Here is a 16,824-nt window from a genome sequence, read left to right on the forward strand (position 1 = left end):
GTCGTTAGTTCATGGAATGCCCTGCCAGTAGCAGTGGTGGACTCTCCCTCTTTATGGGCATTTAAACGGGCATTGGATAGGCATATGGAGGATAGTGGGCTAGTGTAGGTTAGGTGGGCTTGGATCGGCGCAACATCGAGGGCCAAAGGGCCTGTACTGCGCTGTATTTTTCTATGTTCTATGTTCTAACTACAAATTAAGGGGTGATAGATTTAAGACAGATGTCAGAGGCAGGTTCTTTACTCAGAGAGTGGTAAGGACGTGGAATGCCCTGCCTGCCAGTGTAGTTAATTCAGCCACATTAGGGGCATTTAAACAATCCTTGAATAAGCACATGGATGATGGTGGGATTGTGTAGGGGGATGGGCTTAGATTAGTTCACAGGACAGCACAACCTCAAGGGCCGAAGGGCCTGTTCTGCGCTGCATTGTTCTATGCTCTATGTTTGATGTTCTCTGTTCTGCATTCTATGTTCTGTGTTCTATGTTCTATGTTGTATGTTCTATGTTCTATGTAACTTCTAACTTTGGATCACTGGATACTAGCTTTGGTGAGATTCACAATTTGTAGCAAAATATGAAAACTTTGACCCAGCTTTTGTTCGGACGATTACTCAAAACACTGAGCATGGTAAGTCTTGAGGCATTGAAACAATATCCATAAGGAACCTCAACCACAGCAACTTGCATTGATATATCACCTTTAACCCAATAAAATGTCCCAAAGTGCTCCATGGGGGCTTTAGCAAACATAAGCGAGACTGAGCCACATAAAGAGATATTAGGGCATAAGGATTAGTCAGACAGGAAAGTCTGTACTAGGAAGTGTTGCTGAACAAAGAACCTTGGAGTGCAGGTTCATAGCTCCTTGAAAGTGGAGTCGCGGGTAGATAGGATAGTGAAGAAGGCATTTGGTATGCTTTCCTTTATTGGTCAGAGCACTGAGTATAGGAGTTGAAAGATCATATTGCGGCTACACAGGACATTGGTTAGACCACTTCTGGAATATTGTGTGCAATCCTGATCTCCTTCCTATTGGAAGGATGTTGTGAAACTTGAAAGGGTTCAGAAAAGATTGACAAGGATGTTGCCAGGGTTGGAGGGTGTGAGCTATGTGGAGAGGCTGAACAGGCTGGGGCTGTTGTCCCTGGAGCGTTAGAGGCTGAGAGGTGACCTTATAGAGGTTTATAAAATTATGAGGGGCACGGAAAAGATAAATAGACAAGGTCTTTTCCCTGAGGTGGTGGGGGAGGGGGTCCAGAACTAGAGGGCATAGGTTTAGGGTGAGAGGGGAAACATTTAAAAGGGACCTATGCGGCAACTTTTCCAAATAGAGGGTGGTGCATGTATAGAATGAGCTGCCAGAGGAAGTGGTGAGGCTGGTACAATTACAACATTTAAAAGGCATCTGGATGGGTATATGAATAGGAAGGGTTTAGAGGGATATTGGCCAACTGCTGGCAAATGGGGCTAGATTAGGTTGGGATATCTGGTCAGCATGGACAAGTTGGACCAAAGGGTCTATTTCCGTGCTGTACATCCCTATGACTCTATAGCTCTTAAAGGATTGTCTTAAAGCAGGAAATTAGGATAAAGAGTTAAAGGGGGAAATTCAGGAGCTGGGCACCCAGACACCAAAAGGCCAGCAACGAGGAGTGATTAAAATCCAGCTCTGACAAGTGACAGGATTGGAGGAAGCAAGTGTGTTGTAGGGCTGGAGGTCGTTGGAGTAGAGAGATCGGGGTCGTTGGAGTAGAGAGACTGGGAGGATTTGAAAACGAACATGACCATTTTAAAATCAATACAGAAGGTAGCTGCTGGGTTGTATCTGTTTATGAACCCAGAGAAAGATTTCAGTGGCAGCACTGCCGGCTGGTGGAGTTGATTAAAACCTTGTGTTACTGATTGTCCCCACAGTCAGCGGAGGGAATTCACACATTCAAATGGATCACAACTCCCTCGGTTCCAATTTCACTGAAAACAACAGCTGCTACCCTGTCACTATCCGCTGTTATCAAAAACAATCTCTCGCTCTTTCTGAATCTCTCAGTCTCTCTCTCTATCTGTCTCTCTTCACCTTTCTCCCTTTCTCTCTTTGTTTCTCGATCTCTCTCTCCCCCTCATTCTTCTGCTTCTTGCTTGTTTTCTCTGTTTTCCTTCTTCTGTAAAAAACTCAACATGTTATTACTGATCTTATTTGATATTGCAGAACATGTTGTGCTCTGTCATCAATGTTCCCTCAATTCCGCAGATAGATGGCTGTCTTCTACCAGACAATGTTCTTAAAGGACTTCTGTGACATTCTTGATTACTGACATTTTTTTGGAAATCAACTTGATATTTTGCAACACAGCATATTGTGAAATTATACAAAGTATGTGGAGGCTGCTTATTTTCTAATCTGCGAGGACACCAGATCATTACAAGTAGGAAAATTCAAACTTCTGCTTGAGATACAGGTACCCCAACAATTGGAAAACATTTTACAGCCACCATGTTTTGAATAAAGGTGTTAAAAAAATGCAGAACCTGAATATGCTTCAGTGGTTTTTGCCAAATGAATGTACTAAAGTATTGAAAGTTGACTACAAACAATAACTACCCGACAAACCTCTGCAACAAGCAATAAATCATTTTTCTTCATGGATCTTTCACTGGAATTGAGTTGATGGTTATTCAAACTGGGCCCAGCTTCTCCAGGCTGGCTACATTACTTTTCTCTTTCTCTCTTTCTCTCTGTCTCTCTCTCTCTCTCTCTCTGTCTCTCTCTCTCTGTCTCTGTCTCTCTCTCTGTAGTACTTACTCACTTTGAAACTGCTTTGGCCTGATCCTAAGGAGGAGCAGCTTTAACATCTCTGTGACAGGACTGAGTCAAGCAGCTTTAACATGTTTAGTATCTCTGCTTCTTAACCTCTTCAGCTGTCTCCCACTTTCTGTCAATGATTTTCTGTGTTCACCACCCACCATCGCTATTTCCCAAACTGAAGAATTTTGTTTATTTATCCTCAGGTTGTGTGCTCCTTTAGGCCCATCACTAATTGCCTTCGGATTTAGTCCGGAGGTTTGTTCTTGACCCACTGCAATCTTAGTCACATGTTTGGGATCGCTTGTGGTCCAGACTGGATAAAGACTGAGAGCTTTGTTCCCTTAAGGTGTACATTTGGGTTTCTGCAAAAATCTGACAGTTTCATGGTCACTACAACAATTTAATTCATGATGTTAAAAAACTGACTTCAAATTCTCAGTGGTAGGATTTGAACTCTGCGTATGGATCATGTTACACAAGCAGCACAATACTGCAGCAGCTCCCGTCCCTCAATCTGTTAATATCTTTAATGAAATTACACAATACCCATACTTTAATAAATTGTGAATACTCCTTTTAGCTGGCCATAGAGGTCGGGATCCTTGAGACCATAGTTTCCAACTATTGTTCAAAGCCAGAGAAAATTAGTCCATTTCCGCATATCTCTCTCTCTCTGTCTTGTTCTGATTCAGGCCACCAGAACCAGGCTGACCTGTGCCAGTAAAATAAAGCAAAGAACTGTAAATGCTGGAAATCTGAAACAAAAACAGAAATTGCTGGAGAAACTTAACAGGTCTAGCAGCATCTGTGGAGAAAGAAACAGAGTTAACGTTTTGAGTCTAATGACCCTTAATGTTCTGAAGAAGGTCACTGGGCCTGAAATGTTAACACAGTTGTTGCCTCCACAGAGAATGGCTCAGTGGTTAGCACTGCTGCCGCACAGCACCATGGACCTGGTTTGATTCCAGCCTTGGGTGGCTGTCTGTGTGGAGTTTGCTGGTTGTCTGCATGGGGTTCCTCTGAGTGTTTCTGTTTCTCCCTACAGATGGTGCCAGACTTGCTGAGTTTCTCCAGCACTTGATGCTGGAGTCAGTATTGGTGCAGGGTTCAGTGCCTGTGCTGGTGTTGGAGGCACTGCCAGAGCTGCTTTTACTGCCAGTGTTCCTACCAGTGCTGGCTCTGCCAGTGCAAGGGCCAGAGCTAGAGCCAGTGTTGATGTCAACATCCTGCAGACTGAGAGGTCATTCCCTCTGTTGCCCAGTGTGATCCAAATGGAAGATGATGTGAATGTGCTGCACTCTCTCAGCCAGCTCCTGAAGGCACTGGCTTCTGTTCAGAGTTTAGTTCCTGCTCAGGTCTCGTGTATCTGAACACCCAGTGACTGTGATGTAGCTTATTGTCCAGAGCTGAGCGGCTGTGGGGCAAAAGACAACACGCCCAATTCTGTGATATAATGACATTGTGCTGGAGAAACTCAGCAGGTGTGCGGAGAGAGAAACAGAGTTAGTGTTTCAGGTCCGGTGATCCTGCTTCAGAGACTACAAGGTGTTGGAAAATAGGTGTCTTGTCATACTTTTGACAGAGCGAGAGCAGATGGTGTAGAGACTGCAATGCAAAAAGACAAAGGGGTTGTTATAATGGAGAAAGAGAGATGTAATGTGGATACAAATTAAGGTTTGAAAGGGAGAGAATTTCTCCTTTCCACTAAACACTGTCTAAAACTGGGTTGTGCCGTTTTGTAATCAGCGCACCACTTGACCTACGCTTCAGAGAGGACGATAAATATTGAGAATATGTCCCTTCAGTTTGATGGGAGTGTGTTCACTCTCTCTAACTCAAATACTCTCTGCACAGTTCATCGCCTCTGGTCTGTGCAATTTACCCACAGGCATGGTTTGATATATTCGGTTTTTAAATATTACAAAGACGATACTGTTTTAGCCTCTGTATTTTTCTCTCCCTATTAACAGAACTCTGATTGAAAAGGCACAAAGCAAATTCCATGGTTTCAGAGCGGGCCGAGCTAACCCAGTGATTTGCAGAATATATGGTGACTGGCAGCAGATTCTTGTGCTTGTAAATAATTACTGAATATCAAAGTAAAAAGACACAAACTCCGGGCATCAGTCCCCAGACAGGTAGAGAACAGTGAACCATTTGAGGCACCTTCCATCTGAATGTTAATGAAACTGTCTGTGTTTTGTGTGTGTGCTACAGCTGTCATTTGTACACAGTGTCCCCAGCTGATCTTTAAGCTTCTGTAATACAGGCTCCAGGATCCAATTACACATGCATTTTAAATTTATCTGCAGCAATATCACTCCACTGCAGGATCGACATTCCGAGCAGGGGACTGTGAGAGTGCTCCGAAAGAATTAATCTTCAAACTGGTAATGAGCAATGTTAGGCCGAAAGGATTGGAGCTTTACCCAGCCTCATTTCATACTGTCACTCAAAGGCACTGAAAATCAGGCTTCTCTTTCTTTCTGTCTCTGTCTTTCTCTGTCTCTGTTCTGTCACTCTCTGTCTGTCATTCTGACACCTCCTCTTGTTCTGATACAGGCCACCAGAACCAGGCTGACCTGTTCCAATAAAACCAAACAAAGAACTGCAGATGCTGGAAATCTGAAACAAAAGCAAGAAGTGCTGCAGAAACTCAGCAGGTCTGGCAGCATTTGTGGAGAGAGAAACAGAGTTAACGTTTTGAGTCTAATGACTCTTAATGTTATGAAGAAGGTCACTGGGCCTGAAATGTTAACTCTGTTGCTCTGTTCTCAGAGAGTGGCTCAGTGGTTAGCACTGCTGTCTCACAGCACCATGGACCTGGTTTGATTCCAGCCTTGGGTGGCTGTCTGTGTGGAGTTTGCTGGTTGTCTGCATGGGGTTCCTCTGAGTGTTTCTGTTTCTCCCTACAGATGGTGCCAGACTTGCTGAGTTTCTCCAGCACTTGATGCTGGAGTCAGTATTGGTGCAGGGTTCAGTGCCTGTGCTGGTGTTGGAGGCACTGCCAGAGCTGCTTTTACTGCCAGTGTTCCTACCGGTGCTGGCTCTGCCAGTGCAAGGGCCAGAGCTAGAGCCAGTGTTGATATCAACATCCTGCAGACTGAGAGGTCATTCCCTCTGTTGCCCAGTGTGATCCAAATGGAAGATGATGTGAATGTGCTGCACTCTCTCAGCCAGCTCCTGAAGGCACTGGCTTCTGTTCAGAGTTTAGTTCCTGCTCAGGTCTCGTGTATCTGAACACCCAGTGACTGTGATGTAGCTTATTGTCCAGAGCTGAGCGGCTGTGGGGCAAAAGTAAGACAATAAGCCCCAATTCTGATAAAATCACACTGTGCTGGAGAAACTCAGCAGGTCCAGCAGCACTTGTGGAGAGAAAGCAGAGTTAATGTTTCCAGATTCAAGTATGGAACTTCAAGGAACTGAAAAAATATATTTTTATATTGTTGACAAAGGCAGGAAGGGGAGGAGCAGGTGGTAAGATAAGAGAGTACGAATGTTTTTTAATTCATTAATAGGATGTGGGCATAACTGGCTGAGCCAGCATTTATTGCCCAACGCTAATTGCCCAGGGAGGAATTAGACAACCACATTGATGTGGTTCTGGAGTCACGTGAAGCCAGACCAGGTAAGGACAGTAGGTTCCTTCTCTCAAAGACATGAGTGAACCAGCCGGATGTTTCTTTAAATCTGCCATGGTTCCCTGGTCATCAATAGACTCTTCTTTCCAGATTTTTATTGAATTCAAATTCCACCATCTGACAGAACAGTGTTTGAAACCAGGACTTCAGAACAAAAACATAAATTACTGGAGAAACTCAGCAGGTCTGGCAGCATCTGTGGAGAGAGAGGAAGAGTTTCAGGCCTCAAGTGACCCTTCTTCAGAACTCAAAGGAGCTCGGAAAATTGGTCCTCAGAACATTACCTGGGTTTCGAGATTAATAGTCTAGTAATAATACCATAAACTATCATCACACACACACATACACACACACATGCCTGATTGTAAAGGAGTAATAGAGATGCAAAATGGATGTTGATGGTGGGTGGGTGTGAATAGTAGAAAATATAACAGCGAGCCCAGAATAAGAAACAGACAATTTGGTGGAGGTGGTGGTGTTGGGGCAGAGGGGTGGGTGGGGTGCATGGAGCAAGAAGGAGATATCATTAAGATGGAGAAGAGTCTTCGTGCTCTGAAGCTGTTGAACTCAATGTTGAGTCATGAGTCTGTGATGTACCTCAGTGGAAAATGAGGTGTTGTTCCTCCAGCTTATGCTGGGCTTCACTCAAACAGTCCAATGGACCCAGGATAGAAACACCAGCATCGTCACTGAGCTCCAGGGCTAACCATCAGAAGCAGCTTCCTGAGCCAAGGGCTACCAAGCCAGTGGTGACCAGCTGACAGGGACACACCTCCCTGCTCAGTCCTGCCAAAAGCCTCCCTTCCTCCTCTCCAGGTTAAACCCCTTCCACCATCAAAGGAGCTTTAACTTGGAGCTGTCCACACCTCCCTATTCCGAAGCCCCCAGGCAGACAGAGCTGGCTGTTGATTGTCCATGTGACCCATCAGAGGCAATCCCAATCGTGTTGCTGCCCAATGGCTACATGTGGACATTTTTGTGAGCTGGAAGTCCCACACTGCTTTGGTCAAAAAATGTTCCACATCCAGACAGTTCCTGGGTTGTGATCTGGCATGGGTCTGGAGTCTGTTCATAAATTGATTTGTACGTAAGTTGGAACACAATGCCGAACAAGAGTAAATAAGTACGCGCATAATTCATATGTCAGATCTTTTAGGTTACACCCTTAGATGGGATCATGATTGTAAGTACAAGTGTTTGTAAGTCAGACATTTGTATATTAGAGACCTCCCTGTACATGACAAATTGGCTGAAAGGTGGAGGGACCCACCCTACAGCCTCCACCTCCTTCAAAACCCATTAGGTAGAGGAATTCTCACTGGGAAACCCCTTTGTGTCAGGAATGATATAGGAGGCTATGAAATGCAATTGTCACAATTGACTCATTGATCCCAAGTGACAGGACTGTCCTTAAAACTGAAAACCAATCTTATCAGACTCTTTAAACTTGGGGCCAACAACTCTGATCTCTCAGTGTGGGGGATGGTAGTTGGCTAGTGTTCATTGACATATTGATTGGTAATCAGCCACAGGACAAAACAAATTCACGTCACATCTTACAGTAATCTCGCTATCATAATTAGGTGACTCGATTATTATAATCATCTCATTATAATATTAGTCCTTCCTGTCCCTGTTTGTGGCTGCTGGTAATGACTGTGATGTTGAAAGCTGGTGTTTTTGGTTTTGTTACACACCCTGAACCTCAGCCCCTGTCCCACATTCAGTACTGAGAATCTCCTGAGGGACCTCATCTCATCCAAGGACAAGGATTGGCTTAGGGAGATGATGGCCTGGTGGTGTTCTCACTATCCTATCAATCCAGAGAAAGGAGTGTGGTGTTGGAAAAGCATAGTCAGTCAGACTGCATCTGAGGAGCAGGAGAATCGATGTTTTGAGCATAAGCCCTTCATCAGGAATGACTGATGAAGAGCTTATGTGCGAAACATTGACTCTCCTGTTCCTTGGATGCCTCCTGACTGGCTGTGCTTTTCCAGCACCACACTTTTTGACCCCCATTCGGAAAACTGGAGGCTGGCAGTGCTCATGAAACTGTGGCCCAGAAAAGTGATATAATTCAGCTGCTCTGTTTTTGACATAGTGCCATGGAATGGTTTATCCCCACTGGACAGGGCAAGCTGAGGTAGTACATTTCACTTGGAGGACAGCACCAGCTCCCTTCCTGGTACCTGCCAGCCAGCTGTGCCAGCCCAGCTCAATGGGCTGAACAGTTTACCAGAGTGGGCCCTGAACAGGCAGCTCTCTGATGTAGAGGCACAAGGGTTAACCACAGAGCCACACTTACCCTGGAAGTTACAGTTTGTAGTTAACTGAAACAAGATTCCTGTTCATATTCTGGGGCGGCAGTGGTTAGCACAGCTGCCTCACAGCACCAGTGTCCCATGTTCGATTCCAGCCTTGGGTGACTGTCTGTGTGGTGTTTGCACATTCTCACCGTGTCTGTGTGGGTTTCCCCCAGGTGCTCCGGTTTCCTCCCACGGTCCAAAGATGTGCAAATTAGGTGAATTGGCCATGCTAAATCGCCCGTAGTCAGTGGGAAATAGGTCTGGGTGGGTTACTCTTCGGAGGGTCGGTGTGGACTGGTTGGCCCGAAGGGCCTGTTTCCACACTGTAGGGATCGAATCTAATCTTCTTTGAGCTGCTTAGTTTACGAATGGGAAAACCATAGGCGGCTGACAAAATAAAAAGCCAATTTACTGATGGTCTAGGAACTTCCAATGGAAATTCAAAAGCCTCTTTACTGTCTACAAGGATGAGAATGATTGTATTGAATAACCAAAAGCAGGCCAGATGGAGGCCATGCAGTCAGATGGAACTGGAGTGTTCAAGATCAGCTGAAGAAGACCTTTCAGCCCATTCAAGGTCATTGTTATCCCATGCTAGCCCTCCAACTACCATCATTTCCCTATTGAACACAAGGCTTTTGTTGCACCCACTGTTTGCTGGTTAGCCTTTTCCATTTCTATACACAGTCTGTTCTGATGGTAAATCCTTTACCTGACACCTTGTTTCTGTTGATCTCTCTCCAGATTCTGCCAGAGAATGTCCAGCATTTCACATTTTATTAATCCTCAGTTACCATTTGCTCACTGACTCAGAAAGAGTTCTTGATGTCTGTGCTGTCAGGGGCTTTGTGGTAATTATACAGGGCCAGAGTGAGAGCACAGCGGCACATTGTGGGCAGTTTTGGTTTCCTTATCAGAGCAAGCAAGTTCTGGTCAGGGAGGGGGCGCAGCAAAGCTTTCCCAGACTGATTCCTGGGATCACTTTGGGTCATCGTCACTCCAGTTGAGGTGAGAGAAGGGGGATCTCAGAGATCTATACAACTCGAACAGGATTAGGCAGGGTGAATGAAGAAAGAATGTTCGTGATGGTGGGGGAATCCAGAACCAGGGGACACACTCTGAGGATGTAGGATGGGTCAGTTCAGACTGAGCTGAGGAGAAATGGGGAGTGGGGAGTCTGGGGAATTCACTGCCTCAGAAAGTGGCTGAGGACAAAACATTGAATGTTTTCCAGAAGGAGTTAGGTATAGTTCTTAGGGTTAAAAAAGAATCAAAGGGTATGGGGAGCAGGTATTGCGTTGGATGGTCAGCCCATGATCATATTGAATGGTGGGACTGGCTTGCCCCTACTCCTATTTTGTGTGTTTCTGTGGTTCACACTTTGATGTGTATCTCCAGGCAAAGACCCCCCAACTCATTATGGTTCCAAACAGCTTGCCCCAAATCATGGAACTCCCTCCCGGGTGAGGAGGATCCAAACAGCTGGCCTGTCTTTAATCCCTCTTCCCCCCTCACAGGGTCACAACAGGGCTCATTTTCATAATAATCCTTTCCCATATGGAACTTTTCTTTCACACTTGAGTGAACACTGGCCACAGTTCGCTCTGCAGTTAAATGTGTTTGGACGGAGCTCGTGAGTTGTCAGGGTGAGGCTGGGATTGGGGAGGTGTAGAATAAAAGGAGAAAGTTCTTGTAAAGATTTGCTGGATTTTTCTCTCTCTCATTCTCTCTGACTCGTAAATCCACATCGGACACAAGGTCAGCTCAGAGCCTGTTGAAATCTCCAGAAAGTGAAACCGTGGGAACCTCCTGCCTGGAAGGAAGATTCAGCAGCCTATCCTCAACGCCAATCCCAGAAACCTTACTTCTCAATCTCCACGTTATACATTCCTCGGTTCCCATAAAGACATCCCTAATCTCGATTCACAGTCTTTATGAAACTATGTCCCAACGCACTGGCAGAGAAATCTGAGGTTGCATGGACACAAATCTTTGAAATGGCAGTACACAAGAATTAGTTTGTTTTTAAAAATATGTACAAGATCCTGGTGTTTCAGACGTAAATGCAGTGAGATCGCAAAAACAAGGAAGTTGTAAATCTCTGGCTTGGCCCCAGCTGCAGGGTTTGTGTCTAATTCTGACTGCTGCATTCTCAGAAGGAGAGGGTACAGGGGAGATGGAGCAGACTGAACACTGGGATTCGGCATCGCAGTAACATGAGAGACTGGGAGGATGGCAACGCTCCCGGGATACAGCTCCAAGAGGAATGTGACTGGAAATGATGCACATTCTGAGGTTGGAGTAACAAGGGAGAAACTATTTCAGGTATGAAGAGGGTCGATAACCAGGGGAGCATGAAGTGAAGGTGATCAGCAAAACAATTGGGAAATAAAGAGAAATTCCTTCATACAGTGATCTGGGGTAGCACCAAAAATAAGAGAAGGCCATTCAGCCCATTGACCCTGCTCTGCCCTTTAATACAATCTGGTTGATCCACTATCTTAATGCTATACTCAAGTGTTCTCCCCATGTTCCTTGACCCCCTTCACTTCAAGAGATTTCTTCAACCAGAGAGTTGGCAAATTCGCTCCCACTAGATTCCTGATGAAAGGCTTATGCCTGAAATGTTGATTCTCCTGCTCCTCGGATGCTGCCTGACCGGCTGTGCTTTTCCAGCCCCACACTCTCCACTCTGATCTCCAGCATCTGCAGTCCTCACTTTCTCCTCGCTACCACAAGGACTGATTGAGGGGACTGGGAGAAATAGAATCTGTATAGACAGAGAAGGAAGCGAGCAGTCGAGGGAACCCCGCTGTTCAGTTATTACCTGGTGTTCTGGTGAAGCAGAGGTGTATTTTTACAATTCCCTGGTCACACTCACAGGTCAGTTCCACTTGGCAATCCAGTTGTGGGCAGGATGCCAGCCAAGTCTGATCCTGGGTGTAGAGCAGTCCCCCACTGGCTGACCAACTCTCTGGAGGGGAGAAATATGTGAGGGTTTCTGAATGCTGTTTCAGTTTAAGAGTGTTTCAGCCCTCCAGTAATCCTGGAATCAATGAGCTTCAAGTTGCTTGCTCCTGGTATCTATTAATCTAAGTATAAAAATCCTTTGAAACCCATAATTAAATTCCATCTTACAGTTCACTCCCGGATATCTCCCATGATTAGAATCCAGTCTGTAACTCACTCCTGAGTGTCTATTGTTCTATGTTGTTCTATCTGAAATCCTCGGTTAGATTCTGGGCAGTAACTGACCCTGAGCATTTGTTATTCTATGTATAAAACCCCCGAAACCCCTCAGTTCAATTCCAGGCTGTAACTCACTCCCGGCACTCTGTTTGAAGTCAGAAGTATCACTTGTAATCTTCACGCATTGATTGTCTGTGAAGGGAGTAAAGATCTGTATTTATATAGTGTCTTTCCCGTCCCCAGGGGAAACCCAAAGTGTTTTGCAACCAATGAGGTGCTTTTTGAAGAGCCAGGTTGAGGCTGTGTTAAGGAAATGAAGCAGCAAATGAGTGCACAGAAAGATTCCACAAACAGCAATGTGAGAATACTCAAATAACCCGTGTTTCTGGTGATGATATTGGCCTGGACACTGAGAGGTGCTCCCTTGACTCATCTTTGAACCAGCAAATGGAATTGGGTATATCCATGTGAGGGAGCTAACAGGGACTTGTTTGATCTGAATGCTCCAACAATGCAAATCACATCAATATTCATTCAGTGTTGGGAGGGACAAGGATCCCTCGATCCCCAATTCAGGAGTTGTTCTCGGCTAGAAGGAGATCCAGTTTGGGAGAATAAACCATATGTAGAGCCTGGCTCCCAGCTCCCTGTTTGGAATGTACGTACATTTCTATGAAAGCTCTCTGTGTTCAGCACCTTCTTCACCACTCAAGTCCAGCTCTGAGGACTGGGGAGATGTTGTGTCTCCCCAGTGTCCTTCCATTCTAATGGGAATGGAAGGATTCAGAGGGAAGGAGGATGGGGAAGAGCCAGAGTTGGACAGTTTGTCTTTCTGTGCTGTTTAATTCATTAATATTAATTGTATGGAACCTGAATTAATGGGACACCTCAAATTGTATTGGCATTAAACTACAGCATTTTGGATCAGTGGTGCTGGAAGAGCACAGCAGTTCAGGCAGCATCCGAGGAGCAGCAAAATCGACATTTCGGGCAAAAGCCCTTCATCAGGAATAAAGGCAGAGAGCCTGAAGCGTGGAGAGATAAGCTAGAGGAGGGTGGGGGTGGGGTGAAAGTAGCATGGAGCTCTCTCCATCCTTATTAAGAATGTGCAACAGTAACCAATGGCAATGGGAGTAACGGGCAGCTCAGTCTGTTCCAGGGTTGCTAACTCCTCCGGAATATTTTCCTGAAGGTTTCATTGACTGATATATTGACTGTAACCACTCTGTCTTGTTGAACAAACCTTTCCCTCACATTTCCAGTAAGATCGTTCTGCTATAACGTGTGTTTCTTCAATGTGAATTGGCTTAAACGCGATTGAAGAATTTAGACTGTTATTTATAGAACCCCACCTTTCCCTTACCTGTATTGGCTATAACACCATTCTGGCCCCAGTAGTTTAAATAGTGTGGCTCTTGCACAATTTTCTTATAATGCGAGATTGCACAAGAACAGGACAATCACGTTAATATCAGAACCAACTGTATTCTTTTTACAAATAAGCAAAAGCACCTGAAGAAAATTATAAGAAAATACAATTGCAGTGAATGTGTAGGACTCTCTTTTTCTGGGATTTTGTTTTTACAGCAGAGGATTCATCTTTAATTCCTGGAGATTCTAGGAGACAGCACTGATGGGAGAGGTTGTTATTCTCACAGTTGAACAGTTTTCCCCATATTTCCAACTCTCTGCCAACAACCCCACCCCTTTAGAAAGGTGTTACGTAAACCTTTTCTGTTGCTCGTGAATGACGGGAGGGTTGTTAGGTTTACTGGGCTCTCTTTCATACAAATAAAAACACTGGGGTGTACAGCAATCGGATGATAATGGGAGCTTTTATTTTATAAACTGGGAGCTGCTAGTCCCTGGGCTTGGTGAAGAATTCTCATGAATACTAATCAAGGACCTGAATTGTAAATGCAATGCCCCTTTTATCCAGGAGACACAGTTACAACAATTGCTCCGATCCAGAACACTCAAACCTGCTTGGAGAAACCCACCTCTTTCAAACACTCGAGGTGAAGCCAACTCAACTAAGCCCTGTGACTGTTACTAAGCCCCCACTTACCTCAATAATAGTCAGCCAAGATTGCACTCGGGTAAGACTTAGGAATGAAATACTGTTCCGGCCTTTCATGGCCTCATTGTGTTTTACCGTTATCTTAAAGGTGTGAATGCAAGGGAAGAGTCAATTATTGCAATCATAAAGACCAGAGTAGGAATACATTGATCAGACATTATCCCTTTCAACAGTGGAGCAGTGAAGAGCTGACAAGACCTCACCTTGTTCCACATGGACAAATGTGAGTCTGTAGCACTTTTGCCTTGTCATGAGTAATCTAGAGAGCTGTGCAGCCAGCTCCAGGTACTAATGGAGTGCTGCTAAACCAATCTGTCCTCCCAAGAGAGCAGAAAAACAGATATCATGGCCTTATTAGAGAGGGTGCCCTGACCAATACCTTTCCCACAAACAAACTGGATTAACTGTGCATTTATCTAATCAGATTAGATTAGATTAGATTAGATTACTTTACAGTGTGGAAACAGGCCCTTCGGCCCAACAAGTCCACATCGACCCGCCGAAGCGCAAACCACCCATACCCCTACATTTACCCCTTACCTAACACTACGGACAATTTAACATGGCCAATTCATGGACTGTGGGAGGAAACCGGAGCACCCGGAGGAAACCCACGCAGACACGGGGAGAATGTGCAAACTCCACACAGTCAGTCGCCTGAGGCGGGAATTGAACCCGGGTCTCTGGCGCTGCGAGGCAGCAGTGCTAACCACTGTGCCACCGTGCCGCCCATTAAATCACTGTTTGTAGATTTTCCCAGTTGGTTGACACTTGAATTTATTAACGGTGATTCCACTTAAAAATCAGTCAATTGGCTTTGAAGTGATTTAGGACATCCCAAAGTTGCGAAGGATGCTATCTAAATGAAACACGAGGGGACCATCTGTTCCATCACACAGATTCTGTTGAGATATGAAATTAAGTCAGACAGAGTCAGTATGTTCTTGAAAGAATCACATAGAGATCTTGAGCACTTTTTAATGTAACAGATAGCCCAATCATGGAACTACACATCACAACTACACCACACACTACAAAGCACAGCTCATGAATTTGAAAGATGAGATGATTTAGTTATTATTTCCTACCTACTTTTCTAGGTTGGAGTGTCACAAGTGCAATGTTTTAAAAGGCTGTGATGCTTTGAGACTGTCTTTTTAACTTAGGGTAAAATGAAGGATGTAGGGGGTCATGTGATCAGTTCTGCATTCTATTCAGCTATAAGCCTAGGTGCTTTGGGTGTTACAGATTAAAAGGGGAACACGGGCAATTTCCCTGGTGTAATGTACTCCCAAATTCAAGCAATGACTAAAGCATCTGTGCTGAACGTGGATAGCCTGGTAGTCCCCACTGTCCCAGGGAAGTGCTAAGATTTTCAGGTTTTGCAAATGGTTACACTTTGAACTGTCTGTTTGATTTTAAGATAGATTGAAGTTGGGAAGTTTACAGGATAATTCAATAATATCTCTACTTGAACATCAGGCAAGTGTGATTCAGTTTACTGTGTTTTGTTAAAATATTTCTGAACCTCACAGACAGTGTTAGTCTGCCAGAATCCAGAATCATCAGAAAGGCAGCAACTCACAACACACAGGGAGAGCTCATGGTGAAATGTAAGAACTTGAGTTTATGAGAATGCAAACAAGATCGAGAGGTTTGTTTAGCCTTGGCTGGATGGAATTGTTTCAGAATGGCATCATGATGGGCCGAATGGCCTATTCCTGTGCTGTACAGTTCTATGTTCTCCAGCAAAGAATCTCAGGGTAACTGGCCCCAATAAAAGACAATTTGGGCATTAGAATGTAACCAGTTGGGAAAGGAAGAGAGAGGAAGGAAGTCTCTGGGAGATAAGTAATACTTTGGTCTGGTCCCAGGATAGAAAAAAGTGTCTACGTACAGGACAGTGTAAAGTAGAACCAGGGGGGTTGATTCTCAGCACTAACAATGGAGTTCTACTGTCCTTTAGCATTTACATTGCCTGCAAAATACTGTTTAGCCAACATTTCTTTCAGTTTGTTACTGTAGAAATTTGGTGTGCAAATCATTCAATTTGTCAATTAGATTTCAATTTTTTTTAGGTTATTAATCTCTGCGGAAATTGTAATGGAAGCATCATATCCAGACACCAATTCCTGCTGAGGGAGCAGAGATGGTGAAGATTGTACAGCTGCTCAGCAGCAGTGGCATCATAAATTGTTCAGACCCATGGATCTCACAACTGACCAGATTCACAGGCTGAGAGTCGTTTCTTCATTAAACAGAAAGCTGGAGCATGACTGGAATGAGATCTTTATGATGATAAAAGGAGTTGGATAGTTTCTATGAGAGTGTAACCAACTATCATCATTTGATTTTAATACCTGGAAACTTTCCTGGACCAAATGCTTTAAAAAAAGGAAACAAAATATTGCCTTAAGATGGCCACCGGCCACCATGAAACCATCCACTAATAAGAATCAGAACTGAAATTGACAAGACTATAAGAAGGCTTTGAAACTCACTTGTGTCTCTAGCTTGATTCCAATTGTTCTGGAAGTTTCATGTATGGGAATGAAAGTCACCTGCAGTTTTAAAAAAGCCAGAAATGGAAATGATTTGTGAGCAGTATTTCAGCAACAGCATTTGGGCAGAGAGCAAAAGGTGACAGCAGAAATGGAAAATGTAAACAAGCACATGGGATGCTGGAGAACTCGATAGGTCTGATGGGATTTGTTGAGGGATAAACTGAGTTAATGTTCAAGTCCAGTGTGACTTTTCTTCAGAACCATGTTCTGAACTAAACAGAGGTTCTGAAGAAGAATCA

The 16,824-nt window shown here is 44.5% G+C and overlaps 1 long non-coding RNA gene across 2 annotated transcripts; it reads left to right on the forward strand.

Annotated features, from left to right (window-relative positions):
- The first annotated feature begins 4,659 nt into the window (after positions 1-4,659).
- LOC122539661 lies at positions 4,660-16,658 on the forward strand. Of its 2 annotated transcripts, XR_006309139.1 has the most exons (4): positions 4,660-4,943; positions 10,511-11,077; positions 13,881-14,040; positions 16,100-16,658. It is a non-coding gene; the product is annotated as an uncharacterized LOC122539661 (long non-coding RNA). The 2 variants fall into 2 exon arrangements; XR_006309138.1 differs by lacking the exon at positions 4,660-4,943 and having other exon boundaries at positions 10,411-11,077.
- Positions 16,659-16,824: the final 166 nt, after the last annotated feature.

Source organism: Chiloscyllium plagiosum, chromosome 33 (genome assembly GCF_004010195.1).
Source record: "Chiloscyllium plagiosum isolate BGI_BamShark_2017 chromosome 33, ASM401019v2, whole genome shotgun sequence".
NCBI classification, from domain to species: domain Eukaryota; kingdom Metazoa; phylum Chordata; class Chondrichthyes; order Orectolobiformes; family Hemiscylliidae; genus Chiloscyllium; species Chiloscyllium plagiosum.